The sequence below is a fragment of the Apodemus sylvaticus genome, chromosome 16 (genome assembly GCF_947179515.1).
Source record: "Apodemus sylvaticus chromosome 16, mApoSyl1.1, whole genome shotgun sequence".
In the NCBI taxonomy this organism is placed as follows: Eukaryota; Metazoa; Chordata; class Mammalia; order Rodentia; family Muridae; genus Apodemus; species Apodemus sylvaticus.
The window spans coordinates 58,371,147-58,385,167 of record NC_067487.1 but is presented as its reverse complement, the minus strand read 5'-3'; the positions used below and the strand labels follow the sequence as shown (position 1 = coordinate 58,385,167).

General features: G+C 40.2%; 1 pseudogene; it reads left to right on the top strand.

Moving 5' to 3' along the window:
* The first annotated feature begins 430 nt into the window (after positions 1–430).
* On the top strand, positions 431–1,378 carry LOC127666873 (aldo-keto reductase family 1 member B1-like; annotated as a pseudogene).
* Positions 1,379–14,021: the final 12,643 nt, after the last annotated feature.

Below are 14,021 nucleotides of genomic sequence, written 5' to 3'. Positions count from 1 at the left end.
TGACTGTCAAATATCTATTGAAATGTACACATTATTAATCTCCAGCTTTCTTCTGGCATCTCAGAGTCACCTGGAAGCCTCCTCTTTCCAACCTGTTTCCTCTGTGTTCTCTTTAGGTATTTTCCCTTTCTTTGTATCATGCACCAATTTTCCTCAAAAGTTGAATCTCTGGAAAACTCTCTTTGAGTCAAGACCAAAAAATAATAATAATAATAATTTAGGGAATAGTATATTCAAACAAATTTGAAGGATAGCCCAACAAAAGGGGAGTAGGATAGTATGTAATAAACATTGAATAAAGGTCTTAGAAATGTGTGTCTGAGTCACAGTTCCCCTCCCGATCACCACCACCACACTTTATCTCAAAATCAAATTCAAATTCTCCATTTTGGGCACTTTTGCCTGTCTAGGTGTGTAATGTGCAACAATCATGGCTAGCCATCTGGAACTCAACAACAGCACCAAGACGCCCACTCCAGGCCTGGGCACCTGAAAGTCCCCTCCTGGCCAGGTGACTGAGGTTGTGAAGGTTGCTATTGAGATGGCGTTTCACCACATTGACTGCGTGCAGAGGTGTACTAGAATGGGAAGGAGGTGGGAGTGGCCTTCAAGGAGAAGCTCCAGGAGTAGGTGGTGATCACCAGGATCTCTTCATTGTCAGCAAGCTCTGCTGGGCATTCCACAACAAGAGCATGGGGAAAGGAGCCTGGCAGAAGACACTCTGCGACCTGCAGCTGGACTACCTGGATCTCTACCTAATTCACTGGCCAACGGGCTTCAAGCCTGGGTCTGACTATGGATTTTCCACTGGATGCATCAGGAAATGTGATTCCTAGTGACACTGATTTTGTGGAGACTTGGATGGCTATGGAACTAGTGGATGAAGGTTTTATAAAAGCAATTGGCATCTCCAACTTCAACCCTCTTCAGACTGAAAGGATCTTGAACAAACCTGACTTAAAATATAGGCCTGCGGTTAACCAGATCGATTGCCACCCATAACTCAGGAGAAGCAGACTGAGTACTGCCATTGCAAAGGCATCGTGGTGACTGCATACAGTCCCCTTGGTTCTCCTGACAGGCTCTGGGCCAAGCCTGAAGACCTGTCTCTCCTAGAGAATCCCAGTATCAAGGCAATTGCAGCCAAGTACAATAAAACTACAGCCCAGGTGCTGATCCGGTTCCCCATTCAAAGGAACTTGGTAGTGACCCCCAAGTCTGTGACACAGAGCGCATTGCTGAGAACTTTAAGGTCTTTGACTTTGAGCTAAGCAGAGAGGACATAACCACTCTGCTGAGCTACAACAGGAACTGGAGGCTGTGTGCCCTGATGAGCTGTGCCAAACACAAGGATGACCCCTTCCACGCAGAAGTCTAAAGCTGCAGCGGACAGATCCCTGCTCCTCCCCAAGTGACTTACACCTGTTCTTTCTGCCTCAGCTGCCCTTGACATGTCCTGTGTCCCTCTACACTGGGTGGCACCTTGTAGACCAGAGAGTGAGAGTTTGACACGGAATCTGGAGGGCAGCACCAGTAGCTGAGGTGTTTCTTCCAGCCTTTCTTTGTCTTTCTTCTTACCCACCTGGAGAACTTTAACGTAAGTACCTTTCCAACCACAGAGAAGCAAGATTCACAGCCCAAGTGAACACTTAAGTGCTTAGGACTATAATCCTATGGGTCAGACTTCTCGTCTCAAATCCAAACTGCTTTTGTGGAAAAAAATTCTCTATTTTTACTTTTAATGCTTTGAAAATAAATAGTTTTTTCTTCCTTTTGATTTAAAATGCCAGCAAGATCAGATTGTCACGATGCTTAATTATGACTGTCTCCAGATAAATAATGATGGTCTTTGCTGTCTCTGAGCTTCTGTGTGAGAATTTATGGGGATGGCTTTCCAAATGTGTTTAATTTAAAAAGAAAGCATAAGCTTATACTTTTGATGAAAATGTGGTTTTCGTTACCTCCCTTTGATACTAAATAATCTCAAATTTTAGAACTTTCTTTTTATCTTGAATTGAGACCACATTAGGATGACGGAAAAGAGTTGGGAGGGAGGGCTTCTCTTTCAGTAACAAGTCCACAGATGTGAAATCAAAGCTGCATCTATCAGATCACTTCTCACAATGCCACATTGTTGAGTTGTGCTTCTTCTGTTTCCCCACACATCTTAAAAATAGAAAAGAATTGGGTGTTACTCACTGACAACCAATTAAGAGGCTTTCGTGATCAATCTCCTGTGAAAAAACTGGCCAAAAAGACACGGGGAACCATTTGTTGTTGTTTGGAGGGCCACAGAAGTTCTAATTAAAATTTGAATGTCTGACCTTTAAAACTATCAACCCATACAGTATCCCTGATGTATCTTTTTTCAAATGAACAATCCCAGAGTCCTGGCCATGTAAATCTTTCTGGTGATTAATTTAAACATTCAATAATAATTATTATTTCTATTATTGTCATCCTTGTTCAACTCATGATTAGGAGACCATGGTGGTGAGAATTTTCAGGTGTAGCTTCTGACATTGCTAGAAGATACAATCCCACAGAAAACTCCCTGGTCCTCTGGCTCTTAAAATCTTTCTGTCCCCTGTCCCACAATGTTCCCTAAGCCTTAGGAATAGGAGTTATTCTGTAGACATAGCAACTGGGGCTGGCCTCCATGAGTCTGTATTTTGATCAGTTGTGGTTTTCTACCCTTGGTCCTTGACTGTTGTAAAGAAAAGTTTCATTGATGAGGAGTGAAAGTAATACCTGTGGATATAAGAAAAAATATTTAGGATTGCTCTGATTTAGTTAAATCAGATTTAACTAAATCTGATTAGTTAACTGGAACTGTAGATTCCCCTCCAAAATTTATGACTTAGGTAAGCCACAGGTAGTTGAATGTTTCCAGTACTGGGCATGATTTCCCTCTTGTTGAACAAGTATTAAGTTCAATTCTAGATGTGTGGGCTACTAACAAGATGTGCATGACACTACTCTATCCTTAAGATTATTGTGTCATGCTGGTCAGGAAAAAAACAGGAGTCCTCAGCCCTGTATGAAGAAGTACAGGCAACTAAGGAATGTTGAAAACTTGGGAAACAGTCTTTCCAATCAATTGGTTATGCAGTACCAAATACTCACCTTAGAACTGCACATACAAGTAACATTGTACAGAGTGAGCAAGTTGTACTTATGCATTGAAATAAATGTGTATATACATATAAGTATGTAACAATTCATGAAAGAGGACATGCCTTTGAAGGAGAATAAAGAGGGGCATATGGGAGGGTTTGGAAGGAGGAAAGAAAAAGAGGAAAAGGAAGTAGGAAATGATGTCATTATGGTATCTAAAGCTAAAAGAAATATATTTAAAATAAAAATAATTGTTATTAAGGTATTTAACTGGCTTTATCCATCTTCCTTCAAAGAGAACTATGTATAAGTCACAAATCATGATAGGAGGACTATAACTATCATATTCTAATATATGTTGCAAAAAGAAAGGGAGATAGTAGATATTTAAAGTGTCTCTCTATCCACTTTTACAAATAACCCTCAATAACCCAATTATGCTTCATATACAAAATTCCTCATGTTGCTGTTTTAGGACAAAACTTATGTGCTATATAAACATTTGTCAGTATACATTCCCCTTGGCAATAGGACAAGAAGAAAGTTTATAATGATTATATAGACTATAATTAAGCTAACTAAACAAGAGAAACAAAGACTGAATCAGCATCAGGAATAGAGGGAGGAAAGAATTTAAAAGAAAGGGAAACAATCAGGCTTCTAAATAACTACACTGTTGTTGTTGTTGTGGTTGTTTGGTTTTAGGTTTTTTTTTAACCACTTCTTTCCAAAAGAACATTAAAATACATCTATCCTAATGAGGAATAACCAATTATGTAATTCAGTACCCTTAGCACAGTATACTAACCATGGCTGTGAGAAAGAATGGGCAAATGGAGAGGCCTGTGGGAGAACTGCAGTAAATGAAAACCTCTGAGACTAGAAGGATCCCTGTACACAAGGGGAATGTTCTAGGCTCCTCCCTGAAACAGTCTCTTCTTTGTGCTACTAATAATTTTCATAAAGCCACACAAATGTGCAATGATGAGTTGGGCCCATCAGGCGTTTTAGCTTCCAAACCAAGGTCCAGTTCTGATGTTAGCAATTTAACATGTTTGCTCATTTTTCAAGAAAAAGATGACTCTCCTCTCAGAGGCCAGAGTTAACCAACAATAATCTTTTCTAGATTCCAAGCTCAATCTCCTTTCCAGTGGTAGAGGTCTTAGCCACTTTCCCATGGGTCTTACCCACCACCACCATGGGATTCATTTGTCAATGATTGTGATGTTGATGTTGAAAACGTACCCACTGCCAACAGCTATGCTGTGATCTTCTACAAAGTTGGGAGCACAAAAACTAAGTGGCTTGGTTTTTGACTATTTTTCTCCTATAGAGCTTTTTCTCAACAGTCTTTCCCTTTCTAACTGTTGTCTACTTCATCTTCTCCTCTGTCATACCTTCTCCCACCACACTGGAATTAATATAAATTATAGTAGATACTCTTCCCTACATTTCTCCCTATACCTTGAAGGACAATAAGGATATGTGTGTGTGTGTGTGTGTGTGTGTGTGTGTGTGTGTGTGTATGCATGTGTATGTGTGTGTATATGTGTATATGTGTATATGTGTGTATGTGTGTATATATGTGTATATGTGTGTATGTGCGTTTGTGTGTTATATGTGTATGTGCATGTGTATATATGTGTATATGTGCATATGTGTATATGCATATATGTATATACATGTATATATATGATGAAAATATTCTTGAAAACAAGGGGTTATGGTCTTAGCATGAGAATAGACAAGTTACTAAAATAAATCATAGATTTAACTTCAACTTAATATATTGTGGAAAGGATATGTCAAGCAGTGGGACACAGACACCAAACACCCTTCATGTCCTCTGCTTCTCTGCTGACAGGTTGCTTTTGGAGCCTTCCCTTGCCCAGAACTCTGAAGTTGACCATTGTACCATATCACCAATGGGAACTGCTTTAGTCTTGTATTTTCTAGCATTTCCTTGTGTCTGCGCACTGACCACTTTCTACAGTTTATCCAGGTTGGCAGTTGGGCAGAAGTTCTGATCACGCCTTAAACCAGTTTTCACAAAGTCACCTGGATCATATATATTTACTAATGTTGATCCTGTGGTGATGCATGTATCCAGCATGTGTGTGCAGGCATGTATACATACATGCATGTATTGTCACAGTCCTTACCTACACATATGCACAAAGGCATACACATACACATGTATGCACACACAAGCATTCATGTGCATACATGATCATGTTGCTTACCTAGGCACACCTGCATACACATGCATACATGCATACATGTATATACACATGTGCGCGCGTGCACACACACACATACACACACACAAAATCATAATGCTTACCAAGAGGCTGTGGCTCACCTGGCCCTAGCTCTCTGAAGAGTTTCTGGGGCTTCCTTGGTGCAGATGGTATGGTAGTGGTGGTGGGTGAAAGGAAACCTGATTTAGTTTTTAAACTGACCTTGAATAACTGATTATCTGTTGAAGAAAATATTTAATTGGCCCTTTAATTCCCACCAAATGTAAAAATGAGTTCCATGTGGATTAAATATTTATGAACCAAAAATTAAAAAACAATTAAAAAACTTTTAAAATGCCTTGTACACAATCCTATAAGCAAGGGAGACTGTCTTAAACTCAGAACCCAGCCATGCAAAAGAAAATGTAGGTGTATTTAAATGCCTAAAAATTTAAAATGTATTTTAAAAGGGGATCACACTAGGGAAAATCTTTACAATACATTTTACAGAGAAGGGGTTAATAAGCTTATGATATAAAGAACTATTATAAATGAGCAACAGTAAGGCCGGGAACTGCATAGACATGGTACGAGTAAACACAGCCGGCAGAAAGCCGCCCATCAGACAGTGTTCAATCCAGTTGAAGCAACAATAACATAATGTATGTCCCTTAGACTGTCAAATCAGAGTCACAATAGATACTTTTGGCAGAGCAACAAGACAATTTTGAATATATTACTCCTGTAAGTGGGAACTGTGAGTCTTGGTTGAAAAACAATCTGGCAACATCTAGGAGAGTGCAGATATACTGTAGTCTACACAATTTCACTTTCATAGATTTATTTCATAGAAATAATACCAATCTGTAAAAAAAGATATTTACAATGTGTTTAAAATCATTCTAGTGGAAAAAATTAGTATTTATCAAAGGACAAATAGTTTGAGTATATGTCATCATGGCTACATTAAAAAAATGTGCTGGGTGATGTAAGCTAATCAATTAAACCTGCTATGGTTTAGCATGGAAACCAAGACTCAGAGAACTCATGTGATGGAGACCTTTTAAATAAAGAAGAAAAAATCAATGGTGTGTAGATGATTGTGCATTTGTAAAAATAGCAGCTTTATTGACATAATTCGTCTCTTCAAAATACACTATTCATCGTGCTATTTATTTTGTCATTTTTAATACTTCCATGGGAAATGACCGGAGGAAGCCTGGGGCACTGAGAAGCTGCCTCTCTGTGTGAAGGAGGGAGGAGACTCTCCCTCTGTGAATGCAGGCCATGCAAGATGAGCATTAGCTGTCTCTGCTTATGGACATCATGCAAAGACACACTCCACGAAAGAGGTCGAAGAGCCAGACACGTGTACCCTAGTTCCCATGGAGCCTCTCCCTCCCATTTTCTGAGTACATCTACAAAGACAAGATGTGACTCAGAATTTGACTCCCAGCTCATTCCAAGTGACTTCTACCTTCTGACATCCCTTTCTTTCATCTATACCTTGGCCCTAGATTGACACGTATTTACCAACTTGAGCAGATAATTGTCACACTTGGCACAATTCCAGGAGCACTCATCCCTTCTCCCAGGGCTACAAAGAGGGCTGCTGTCACCTCCAGAATTAAAATCATCTGAGGACATTAGCAACTACTAAACTAATCACAATTTCTGTCTCCTTGACTAAATACTCTACTGCCATCCCTTATTATGGAGGTCCAACTATGAAAACTAAAGCCACCTAACAGGAGGTGTCTGGCATCCCACTCAGGAAGAAAGAAACCAAGCTTTCAAAATCAGGCTCAGTGGAAGGATAAGCCTTATCCAGTCCCTCTGTCCCACTTTGGTAGTTCATGGAGTGCAATCCTGAAGGGGCCATAGTGATGAATTCTGCAGCAAAGACCATATCGCCAGAAACCCTTGTGTAAGGATTACTATAATAAAGAAAAAGAATGCAATATAGAAAAACACCCTTCCTTAATCTCTTTCCTAAACCAGAGCAACAATGGTTTGTGACTTTCCTAATGTCCTCTGTCTGTTTCATGGGCACCAGCCATGGGAGGAAATAGAAACCAAGTATCTCTTGCCTGACCACCTACCTACTCTGGTCCCTAAGAGAGGCTGCCACTCAGGCTATGAGGAAGCCTCCCTACAAGCTACAAAATAAACAAAATTTGATTAAAACAAAGGCCCTAAACTTTATTCCCAAGCTGACCCCAAGCCCCGCAAGGCTCATACACCAAGTTAGAAAAAGCTAAGTCTGCCTAAGCCAGATAATGTGGAGACATGGAAGAAAAAGTTGTTTTACATTAGATGAGGGCCATGGAATACATAGCCAGCCGTGATAAGGTGCCTAAGGCTCTGTGGGCAAGTTTTGGGCCAACAGATGAATGATCTTTACCTGCTGCAAATGGTAAACTGAAGCCAGAATACTCGGCAGTAAGGCATGGGGCAAGAAGAACAAACGCTATCGGCTAATGTACTCCAGGCAGAGACTAAACTCTTTTACCTATTGTCCAGTACAGCCAGAGGTTGGAAGAATTAGAAAAGTGGAGAGAAAAACTACTCAGTAAAGATGGTGTGGTTGACTTAAGAGACTGCCTGCATGCCTAAATGGAAGATCAAAATTATTTAGAATAAAAGTACAATATTATGTTGGATAGTACATTGAGTTAATCTTTTGATTGCCTGCTAAACCACCAATGATGGCCAAAAGACAAACACAAACAAAAGTTCTTATTCTTATTCTTATTCTTTTTTATTGAGAATCTTCTTCATTTACATTGCCAATTGTAAAACCTTTCCCAATTTCCCCCCTCCCAAAAGCCCCTCTCCCCAAAGATTCCTATCCCTCCTCCCTCCCCCTGCCTCCACGTATATGCCCCTCTACCCGACATACTCCCACCTTCCCCCCCAACTCCCCCCCACACCATTTCCCTTTGTTTGGGCCTCTTTTGAGCCTTTACCTGACCAAAGACCACTCCTCCCACTGATGCCCAACAAGGCATTCTCTGCCACATTTTTGGCTGGAACCATGTATACCCCTTGGTTGATGGTTCAGTCCCTGGGAGTCTTAGGATGTCTGGGTGTCTGAAGTCATTGTTCTTCCCATGGGGCTAGATACCCCTTCAGCTCCTCTGGATCACTCTCCAGATCCTCCGTTGGGGACCCCAAGCCCAGTCCAATAGTTGGTTGCTAGTTTCTGCCTCTGTATTTGTAGGGCTCTGGCAGGGCCCTCTGGAGACAGTCATGGCATGCTCCTTTTGGTACACGCTTCTTGTCGTAGTGTTGGGGTTTGGTGACTGTTTGTAGGATGAATCCCCAGGCACTCGCTGGGTGGCCTTTACTTCAGACTCTGCTCCACACATTGCCTCCCTTATTGTTCCTGTGAGTATTTTGTTCCCTTTCTCAGAGGAACCATAGCACCCTCACTTAAGTCCTCCTTCTTCTTGAGCTTCCTGTGCTGGGTGAATTGCAAGTTGTTTATTTTGAGCTTTTGGACTAGCTTCTGCTTATTAATGAGTGCATACCATGTGCATTCTTTTGTGACTGGGTTATATCCAAAATTTATAAAGAAATCAAGAAGTTAGATACCAACAACCCAAATAACACATTTAAAAGTAACGTAGAGAGCTAACAAAGCATTCTCAACAGAGGAATATCAAATGGCCAAGAAAGAGTTAAAGAAATGTTCAAAGTCCTTAGTCATCAAGGAAATGGAAATCAAAATGACTCTGAGATTCCATCTTAAACCCGTCAGAATGGCTAAGATCAAAAACTCAAGTGACAGCACATGCTGGTGAGGATGTGGAGCAAGGGGAACGCTCCTCTACTGCTGGTGGGATTACAAACTGGTGCAACCACTTTGGAAATTAATTTAGTGGTTTCTCAGTAAACAAAATTCTTGCTGGAAAACCAAGTAGATCCAGAGAGCCTGGGTATCCCAGCTGGACACCATTGAAACCAGGTCATTTGCCCTTGTGCTGCTTATTAATTGCATCTCCATGAACCTCAGGAAATCATTTGTCTGAGGATTCTCTTTTCTGGCTCTTTCTGGATATTTGGGGTGCATGTCAGAAACCCATGGAATATCTTTCTATCTACTCTAAGATTCCAAAGAATATGATGTTAACTGTTGCCAAACATATGTTCCTAATGTCTTTCTCTCTAGAGGAGAGAAGGCATAGAGAAGCTTCTAGAAGGTATCTTAGTTGCAAGTGATAGGCTGCACAGCCTTAAACAGCACAAAGAAAATGGCTCCTTTCCCTGTGTTTCCAACCCTTTTCCTGGCCCACTTCCTCCTTACCTTGGTTAGATTCAATGTCTTGGCTAAACTAAGATGTTCTTGCTCTCCACCCGCCCCTTTTTACTTTTTAAACCACAGTAACCCACACAGGAGCCAAACCCCTTAACTGAAGAACAATTCATAACAGAGCTTCTAGCATTTTAAACAAAATAATTTCAGGGAGTGAGGGGAAAGCCAAGAGGTCAGAAGTTGATTCCTGAGGGTTGCACGCTGGTCTCCACCTCAGTACTGGGCTGCTGTGATTATCACATTACAGGAAAGATTTGTGCCAAGGCCAGAACAATACTGCCTAGCTCCTATTCATCCCCTGAATAGGTTTAGTAAAGCCTGCATAGACCACAGAACAGTATGATTCTGCGCTCTATGGACATTGGCTCCTCTGAATGGCTGTGTTTTACCAGTGGGGAAGTTATTAAAATGTAAAAGGTTTGTTGCTTCAATGAAAAGAGGCCATGGAGCTTGGATAAGAGATCCTTAGACATATCATATGGTTCAATTGGAGGCAATAGACTCTAACAGGACAGCTCAAAGTGATTCTAAGTAAAAGCAAGATCCAACTAGCATAGTACAAAGGGATGAGTCACCAGGGGCATTGTGTACTCTGCCTTCTCACATCTCAGGCAGGACTGCGGATCATGAAACTAAATTCCACTCCTGGTTTCCTCCTCAGTTTTCAGAGCCAAAATTAAGGTGTCTAGCTCAGCTGTCAATAACCCCAAATTGGCATGAAGCCTCTGACTATAGTGCCAGCAGCACTAGCTGGCAAGGGCTTCTGGGATGCAGCTTATAGCCTTACATGGTAGATGTTACCAAAGGGAAAGGTAGAGAGGTTGAGCCACTGATTGTGAAAACTTTGGAGATATATAATATTCTGAGAGAGAGAGAGAGAGAGAGAGAGAGAGAGAGAGAGAGAGAGAAGACGAAGAATGTTATAATACTGGGTACCTTGAGTAGTTGCACTGAAGATGGTGATGGATCCAATGGGAATGGCATTACAGGTGACTGTGACCTAATGTGCATTCTGGAAATGAACTCAGGTCTTCTAGAAGAACAGCAAGTACTCTTAACCCCCGAGCTCTCTCTCCAGCTCCATTCACTCACTTACATAGTAAAAGTGTTCTATTCTGCCTTATATGGTACAGTGTGTGTGTGTGTGTGTGTGTGTGTGTGTGTGTGTGTGTGTGTGTGGTGTTGATCCATTGTCATTCTTTTTTCAGTGTTTATTCCATTTACATCAAATGTGATTAGTATTACAACTGAAACTATTTCAACCAAATTGACTTTTATTATCTCTTTGCATACTCTTTTCTTTCATCTTTTACTCTTCTGTTCCTTATTAATTTGAATCAAACACACATTTTTATTATCTATTGTATTTCCCTTGCTAGCTTTTTTAATTTTATTCAATATATTTTTTATTTACATTTCAAATGATTTCCCCTTTTCTGGCCCCCCACTCCCTGAAAGTCACATAAGCCCCCTTCCCTCCCTGTGTTCTCCCACCCACCCCTTCCCACTTCCCTGTTCAGGTTTTGCCTTATACTGCTACACTGAGTCTTTCAAGAACCAGGGGCCACTCCTCCATTCTTCTTGTACCTTATTTGATGTGTGGATTATGTTTTGGGTATTCCAGTTTTCCAGGCTAATATCAACTTATTAGTGAGTGCATACCATGATTGATCTTTTGAGACTGGGTTACCTCACTTAGTATGATGTTCTCCATCTTTTTAGCTCTACTTTTATATTGTTTTTAATGGTTACTCTGTAACTGAAAAAAAAACTCAAAACTTACTATCTTTAAAAGTTTTCTCCCTCCTTTCTGCTCTTTGTTGTTATCACCACATATTCCATTTCTACATTTTAACCCTGAGATGAATATTCACTTTGCTGTTCTGTCTTTTAGAATGTACATCTTTTAAAATGTACACCTATGATCCTCCACAGATGTGTCCTTCTTGGTACCTTTCCTTCTTCCCAGGTGATGTATGCTCTTGTAAGAAAGATTGTGGTTAGTTTGGGTGTGGCCTTACACCCTAGGATCAGGACCTCAGTGTGATGGTGCTGAGGTAGACGAAACTTGAAGAGATAGAGTCTAGAGGAAGGTGGTCAGATGGTTGGGAACTCCCCTCAGAAGGAATAAAGGCAGTTCTTCTGAGATCTTGACTAATGGTTAACTTCTAGGAGAGTTGAGTTGTTATGAGAAAGGAAGCCTACTTCTTCCATCTCTGGCTTCCTGCCTTTCACTCAGGGATCGCTCTTTCTCCCTCATCTGTTCCTGCCATGGTGTAATTTGCGAGATTATGACATAGCTAGAGGGACATCTCCAACATCTGAAGCAATGGCATCACCTGATGTTGGACTTTCAGCCTGTCTAACTGCAGGTTAAGTCAATACATATACTCTCTTTCCTCCAGTTACCCGGTGTGTTGTAGGTTGTTATCTCCCTAGAAAGTGGACAGTATAAAGCATCTACCTTTGTCTGAAGGAATTCTTTTCATGCCCCTTTAGAAAAGACCTAATGGCAACAAATTGCCTTGGCCTTTGAAAAGGAGTCTATATTTTCTTATTGAAAGCGTTTCATATAGAATTGAGAACAACAGGTATTTGCAGTCAAATTGACTGGAAGAGAGGCTCTGAGATGGAGATTACTATGCAGGGAGTTCATTTCCTCGAATCAAGACTTTTCAGAGGGTGTTGAACTAAGGAGAACTTGACCCGTAACACAGTCATCATGTCATGGTAAAACAGCCTTTCTAACCCCTGTCACCTTTGAACTTCTGCAGACTTCTTTCTACTGGACTCCTTCTCTTCATTTCCTGCCCATCTCTATCACCTGGCCTCAAACTGTGTCTCCACTGAAACTCCTATAGCCCAGACCAAGACAAAAATCCCCCATCTCCAGCTATCTAGTGCAAAACCAAACTCTGGCAACACCTACACTAAAATATTTATATTCATTGACCTAGCAAGTTTACTGTAAAAACTGCAGACAAGCAAACACTATACACACACATACACATGTCATCTGTAATTTGTTTGTAATAGTAAAAAGTTGGAAACAATTTAAATGTCCATCAATAAAAGATTGGTTACATAGCAAATGCAGTTTAATAAAGGCCTGGCATTTACTTTTCTGGCTGAGTGGATAAATGAGTAAACAGTTACCATGACATATACTTTCTGGATTAAAATTTCAAGTATGTTCTAAGACATTTTTTTTAAAGTTAAAAATAAAATACAAATTTTATTATTTCTGTTGAGGTAAGTGTGATATTCACTGAAGAAACAGTTTTGGAAAAATAGGCCCCACTAGAAATAGAAATGGATAAATAACAAAAGTACAGATGCTTTGCCTTGAAGTCACTTCAGACCACCCACAAACTTGCTGATGTTTCACAGTTTACTGAGAGTAAGTATCTCTTTTCTCCTACATCTCTAACAGGATCGTGTTCTGAGAGTTCTTGAGTCTCAAGTTAATTATGGGAACATATTTATTAAATTTGTCTTAGCTCTAAGTATAAAGATAGAAATCTGTCTTTTATATGTAACTGACATATATGCATTATATATTATTTATGAGATATTATATATATATAACATATTATATAACATATATATAAAAGATATAATATGACATATTGAACTTCCACAGAATCATTTCTATTGGCTTCCTTCTCTTTATCTCCTCCCCACATCCCTATCACCTGATCTCAAACTGTGTCTTCACTGTGACTGCTCTAGCCAAGACCAAGACAAAATCTTGATACATTAAAGGGAACAAATATAAATAATAAGTAACAAATAAATGTTTATTAAAGCAAACTTTGAGGCTTTCCCTAAGCCCACTTCATCAGCCTTTGGTCATCCCTCTATTGCTACTATGCCCTCCCCCCATGTGAGACTACAGCACGTGAGTGGGAAGAACCACATAACAAGTAGCAACTAGAGATTGTCAAGTAGACCCTGGCTGTGGGGAAAATGGTATCTGATTTCCCAATGAATACGAATGCCCTTCTTAATAAAAAGATGTCAGGAGTTTGCCGAACTCAAAGTAAGTCAAGGAAAAAAGCAGTAAAGCCCAAAAGCTAGTTAACAACCCCAAGCCAACTCTTCTCCACCACTCCTACACGATGATCAGACTTGGTGTGAGTTATGTCATCTCTAGCCATGTATCTTGTGATGCTCTGTGCTTCTAAAACAGTACATTTATGAAGCATAATGCACACACTATCAATTCACATTCCACAATCTATGCAAAAATATGCTTACATTTCCTTTTATGAGAAGTAGCAGCTTTCTTCTTCATTTAAATCATTTTGAGAATTTAATACTTGAATACGTGTATTCATGTATTT